The sequence below is a fragment of the Vigna unguiculata genome, chromosome 11 (genome assembly GCF_004118075.2).
Source record: "Vigna unguiculata cultivar IT97K-499-35 chromosome 11, ASM411807v1, whole genome shotgun sequence".
NCBI lineage: Eukaryota > Viridiplantae > Streptophyta > Magnoliopsida > Fabales > Fabaceae > Vigna > Vigna unguiculata.
In genome coordinates, this window is record NC_040289.1 from 911163 (window position 1) to 918423 (window position 7261).

The following is a 7261-nucleotide window of genomic DNA, read 5'->3' on the forward strand; positions in this document are numbered from 1 at the left end:
CTGTACAATTACCAATGTTAATAAATTAATTAATAATTTAAAAATATATAACAATTATCAAAGTATTAAATGTTAGTTTATGTTATTAGTTAACTCTCAATACATTACAATAAAATTTCTAAATAATGACAAATTTTAGTTATCAAAATTATTAGTAACTATAGTGACTAATTTAAATACCAAATTACAAAACTAAAAATCATTAGTTACTACAATAGTCACTATTATAAATAAAAAATTATAATTGGTCACTAAATTGTTCTTTAAAATTAGCTATTATAGTTTTAACTACAAAAAAAAAATGGTCACTATAAATAAGTGACCAATTATAATATTTTGTTTATAATAGTGACTATTTTAATAACCAACAATTTTTAATTTTGCGAATTAGTATCTAAATTGGTCACTATAGTGACTAACTATTTTTTATTTCTAAAATTGATTTTTAATTGAGGATTTTCTTCTAGTGATATATTAACCCGTGTGGCCAAACACGATCAAATATGCCCGACTGAAATTCATACCTATTAGGCTGAGTCTGTCGTGGCTAAACTTTGTTTGAGTCGACCTTGGTCCAAATTTGGCCAAGTCGATCCAGTTTAAATTTGGTCGTATTAGGCCAAGTCAATCCCAAATGAAATTTGGTCGTATTAGATTGAGTTGGCCTCAACTAAAATTTGGCCAAATCTAGTCAAGTCGACTTTGACTAAAATTTGGCCAAGTCATCCCTGACCCAAATTTAACCTATTTTGCTATCTAGACTCGGTCGAAACTTGGACGTATGTGGTCAAATTTAGACTAAAATTTGGTGGTATTTTAGTAATGAACAATTTTAAATTTTGAAAACTAGTATCTAAATTGGTTACTATAGTGACTAACTATCTTTTGTTTCTAAAATTGATTTCTAATTGAAGATTTTCTTGTAGTGATATATTAACTCGTGTGACCAAACACAGTCGAATATGCCCGACCGAAATTCATACCTATTAGGTTGAGTCTGTTTTGGCCAAAATTCGTCCAAGTCGACCTTGGTCCAAATTCGGCCAAGTCGACCTAGTCTAAATTTAGTCGTATTTGGCCAAGTCAACCCTAGATGAAATTTGGTCGTATTTGGCCAAATCAACCCTAGATGAAATTTGGTCGTATTAGGTTTAATTGGCCTCAACCAAAATTTGGTCAAGTCGAATCAGCTGTAACTGAAATTTGGCTTGGTCATCCATGACTCAAATTTAGCCTATTTGACTATCTAGAATCGACCGAAACTTGGACGTATGTGGTCAAATTCAGACTAAAATTAGGTTGTATTAAACCATTCGAGCATTTTTTTTTCTTAACAAATCACTTCTGTTTTAATATGAAATAAACATTCAAAATTTAATATTCAAAATTCAATTGGTATAATTCACATAAAAAATCGAATAAATGTCGGTATATAAAAGCTATGAGAAGATGAGAAAAGAAAATATATCTTAATAGAAGACATATTTTTATTCAATTGTGGAATATGATTTATTCAGTTATGAGACGAACAAAATTGAACATCAGTAATTAAAATAAGAAGTCCTTGAAAATTAATTATCAAATAATGTCATTTGATTTTTTATTGTCTTAATTTTTTTATTTAGTTTGAATGATTATTAAATATAACATGTTTATCCTATTTAATATTAATATAAAAAATATAAAATATTAGTATTTATTACTTTGACTAACAATAATTATAATAAATCTTCTATACTCAGATTCTAAAACCAATTATTATTTTACAAAAAAAAAAACTAAGCACTGATTTTTATATAGTAGTTTAGTTAAATACTTAAATTATTAATATTAATAAACAATGCTTCAAGTTATCGTAGTAACTTTATAAAAAAATTATTTGACTAAATTGATATTTTTTTACCGACTAATTTTTAAATATTTTATATTGATTTTATAAAGCAGTTCCTATATTTATGTATATTGTAAAAGATTATTATTTCATACCTATTTTCACATTTGAAGAAATTTAGTGACTAGTATTATTTAATAAAAGTAATTAAATAATAATGCAATCTTTACGACCACACGATTGGAGAAGTGGATCTTCATTTTCGGGTATAAAAGTTAACCTAAAACTCTCTTAGACTTCACATCTCGGCGCCTCCTTTCCTTCGGTCTATCCTTTCTTTGTTGCTGCTCCAAGTCACTTTCTGATTCTGTAAGTTTTCATGGAATATGTTATTATATTTCATTCTCATATTCTTCTGTGTAAAAAACTTTAAACGATTGTGCTGCAATTTTTTTGTCTAATGTTATCAGTTTGTTTCAATTTTAATATTTTTTCTTAATTTATGTTATTTATGCTAAGATAATTAAAGGAATGGTATATATGCCATTTTGTTCAGTTTATAAACACATGAACATTAATTTATGTCACAGCTATTTGAAAAACTTGCTTTAAAGTATTCGGATCTTGTATTGTATATTATGGGAAATTATTTTATATATAATAGCAGCTTAAAGTTTTTTTTTTTCTTCACTAAGCATTATGTTTATTTTTAACAACCTTGTTTTCAAAGTGTATATTTAATTATTTTAACAGAACATTACTTTTATTTATCATAGAATCTAAAATAGCTAATTTATCTAAGAAATTCAACACTGAATTGTAGATGAGAATATCTTATTTTATATACAACAGGAAATTTTTGTTACTCAGATAAAAATATGTTATTTGCAAATGTTATTTCCAATTATTTCATCTTCTAGACCATGTTATTTTTGCAGACAGGTATGGTATGAAGAGAAACACCATCGTGGAAGAGATTATCAGCACACAGTATTCATCAAATTTATTTTCTAACATAAACTCTTATACGAGAAACTCATCTTGTTCTTTATTGTGAGCTCAAAAAATTGTTTTGTTTAATTATTATATTAACTTACATGCATGTGTTGCTAAATTTGAAAATATATACCTTATTTTATGTTTTGTTGTCGGAACATTCTGAGTTATGGCTTTGAATATTGGTGAGATTTGATACCCATTTTAATCAATTTAAGAATTTCTTTTGATAGTGATTCGTGCATTGTGTTGTTGTTAACCAGATTATAATTATTACATGTGGTTAAATGTCATTGTTGATTTCAGTCTAATAATGTAAAATTTAATAATTAATTGCATACAGGAATTGTAGTTCTAGTTTTGAAACCATTTTGTGAAAGGATGAAATCTTATATATCTTGATATAAAAAAGTTAAAAATTAATCCTTTCGTAATATGGTTTACAAAATTGGAATTATAATTTATTAGTCACATGTTTGATGCAATTGATTATATGAATATTATATGGTTAGATCGAATAAAAAATGATATTTATTTAAAACATGTGATTACATATACTTATGAATAAACCATATTTAATCAATGAAATTGTTCTGACAATGAATGAGTGGATAACATGAACACAAATGAAGCATGTAGGATTTTCCGTTGGAAGCTATGAATGAATTTACAATGGTTGGTTTAAGAAATGATAATATCATGTATTTATTGGCTTCAACAAAACAAACCTTAAAATTTCATAATGTATTTTGATGACATATGTTTGTGTTTGATTATTCGACCGTTGTAGTGCACTGTTGTTATTACAGATGAAAAATTCATTATATGAGTAAAGAATAATATATGTCATTCTACAATAAGTTTTTCTCAATATAAATGAAAATTCATTATCATCAGATTGTGAGTTTTTCATCTATACTGATATTAGTGCAGTACAACGGTTATATTATCAAAGACGAACACATGTCAACAATATAAGTGAGTGAAATTTGTAACTAAGTTGAAGTTAATAAGTACATGATATTATAATTTCATGATCTAACCATTTTAATTCATTGATAGCTTCCGATGAGAAATCATAGACACTTCAATTGTGTTACTGTTATCCACTCACCGTGAATGAGTTCAATATCTGTTATCGTTTGAAGATAAAATTTGGTTAGAAATAAGAGAGGAGAAAGAAGTAACATTGATTTTGTGATTATTATTGACAGAGAGAAATCTGAATGCGTGTAGAAATGGCAGGCATGCAAAAGGGTAAGATTCATCGTTCCAAGGCTTCTGCAATTTGGTGCAGAGATGTTTTTTGTAATTTGATGAGAAAAAAATGAGTATTTTATATGTTCATACATTCTGACATGTTTGAGTTAGTATTAGCAATAACTTGTAATAACATTTTACAGCTGTAAATAATTTCAATTTCAAGGAATATTATTTCTGGGACAAGTTGGTTCCTGGTGCACTATAAATATATGAGGAACCAACGATGGTTTGTATATCACCTGTTTGGTGATTCATGAATGGCTTTGGTGAGATCACTTTCTTTTCTTTTTTTCCTCCCAAAAACGCTTTCTTTTCTGTTCTTTGCTACATCACTATTGCAAATTCAATGTTTCATATATATTTCGAATGCATCAAAAATCAACGGATGATGTTGTTAATCAAAAACACCATTTCATCTTTCTCAGTAGAGACATTACAATTCATCAGGTTAGTACATAAATATGCTGCTGAGATTTATCTGTGTTTTAAGATCTGTCAAAATTATTAACAAATTTATGAGTATTAATAGACATGCTATTATTTTAATTAATAGAAATTTTACACAATAAAATTGACAGGTATTCGGCTATATATAAATCTAACCTAAATCGCTGAAAGCTCACACTTGGTGCCTCTCTTCGTCTTCCCAATCTTTCACTTTCAGTTTCACATTCTCATATTTTTGCTGCATCCGTGGTGATGTTTCTTTCTGAGAATGTAAGTTTTCATAGAATAGGTTTTCATATTTCAGGTTAAAATTGTTGAGTGTAAAATGATTAAAGGATTGCAATTGCAAATATTTTGTCTAATGTTATCGATTTGTATCAGTTTTAATCTTCTCTTTCTCCTTACTAACTAACTCTTCTTATTATTTGTATCAGTTTCTTATTATCAGTTTTAATATACGATTCTGTTCAATTTATAAACGCATGAAACCTTAACCTCTCTTTATGAAATCATGTAGCAGATGAATCTAAAGTAAATACAAAAACTAATTAACAAAATATACTCTATGCTATAAAAATGAACTTCAAATTATTCATTCCTCTTACGAAAACAGTTTGAAAGCACTTCGCTGGGGTAATTTTGGAAATAGAACTGATCCACGAGTAAAGAATCATTGAAATCAAATCAAATTCTACAGCACCATGATTTCATACATTAACATATTCATTCCATCCTAATGTTGTTTTGTATTACAAATACCTACAAATTATTAAAAATAATAGAAATATAATAGCTAATGAATATTGATAATGAAAAAATATACAAGTTATTATACTCTTTCGATTAAATTAAACGTTACTTCTATAATTTATCATTACAGCATTTCGTTAATATTATACGTACCTTCGCTGGTTTTTTTCTATTGAATAATGGTCCCTCAATTGTTCCTTTGAAAATATATAAAATATATGAGATTAGGTTTATACTTTGAGCTAATTAGATAGATCACATCTCACTACACAGATAAAAAAAGAAAGAAAATTTAATAAGGTTAGCAAAATGCCAAATTGAATTGTGAGATTGAACCATAGAAAATCCAGCGATAGTTTGTCTTATGAGAAAAGCTTGAAATGTGTGGTATGAGGCAATGAATTTACTGATACACTGTGTATTCAAACATATACTGAGGAAAACTTCCATTTCTACATGCAACTTGTTCAAAATGTGAAACAGATTAACATCAACGCATTAATGTGGCATTGAGATGCTGAAGTAGTTTACAAAACACAAGACTTTGGTAAATTGCGTTATTACTGCTTTAAGAGAAAATTTCTGAAAATAAAATGCCAAGAATTAAAGCATCTGTCAGAAGGAATTACATTGGCCAAACTTTTCGTCAATTTTTTTGTCGTTTCCAATAATTCACTCAGCCTTCGATGCTTGGATTAAAGTTTTAGCAATGCATGTATTTGATCTGACACAGCAGAAGGAATCAAACCGATGATGATGATGCTCTGACATAGTTTTATGAATCCCAATTAACGTTTTTGCTGCCACCAACCCTCGTATTGCATCAGGAATCCACCGATGATTCTACCAATTATGGTTTTGATCTGAGACACTATAATTAAGGAATCCACCGATGATGCTGCCAATTAAGAAGTTAGATATTTGTTATTAAATATCTATAATATTGTTATTAATAAATTAATCAAACAGAAAGTATTACACGTCATGTTGTAAACAAATACTCAATCTAATACTTTTGTCCATCAAAACAAAGCAGAGAGATATGATAACGTTTTGGCCATTAGAAGTAAGAAGTGAATACACTGAAACAGTTTGGTAAATATAAAATACATTGTTGCCATTTCACTTCTCTCAATCAACATCTAAACTTAACCACAGAATTCAGGAACCACAGAATAAGCAAATATATAAATAGGGTAATTGGGTTACCCTAACCCATATACAACAAGATCAACATCATAAAAAAAAATACAATATAATAAAACATTCTTGGGTTGTCTTTCCTATTACAAAAGAAAAATCCAACACAATATGACAAATGTTCATTACAATATAACAAGATTCTTAGTTCCTTTGTTTCCGTAGTGTCTTTACCTCCTCGAAAAAATGCAGCACTTGTGCTGTATATTGTTTTTCAGCATTTGATGTGTTGCACTGTGTTTGTGACCCGTGATTGTTGGTTTTTCTTAGAATTGTAACCTACGAAAAGGGTTAGCTACCAAAATCCATACACATAATATTCCTACTTTCTATTAAGACAATTTTAAAAATTTAGAAGTATGCATATATTAATATGGGATTGAACTAAGCATTAATTTTACATATTAGAGACTCACTTTGTTAAGTGTGAATTGAATTAATTGCATTGTGATAATTAGTGCATTAAAGGACATTCATACATTAATCTATTTGAGAGTGTAATATATCATTATTTCAAGTTTTGTTAATCTCGCAACCTATCCTATTCATGCCTACATGCATTATGTTTATTGATGTATTTTGATTCATAACTACGTGCACAAATTACATATAATAAATGATGTCATGATTAATTAAATCTAACAATGTAGAGTTTTATAATCATTTTAAATCCAAACATGTGACTAATGATTTGTGCTTTTAATTTTGTAAAATATAGTATAAAAGGATGAAAGTTTAAGCATTACAGTTTCATCTTTTCATAAAGGATTTTCA

General features: G+C 27.8%; 1 long non-coding RNA gene across 1 annotated transcript; it reads left to right on the forward strand.

Moving 5' to 3' along the window:
• Positions 1-2087: 2087 nt before the first annotated feature.
• Positions 2088-4899, forward strand: LOC114168589. Its single transcript, XR_003600699.1, has 4 exons — positions 2088-2200; positions 2770-2884; positions 4042-4537; positions 4669-4899. It is a non-coding gene; the product is annotated as an uncharacterized LOC114168589 (long non-coding RNA).
• The last annotated feature ends 2362 nt before the right edge of the window (positions 4900-7261 follow it).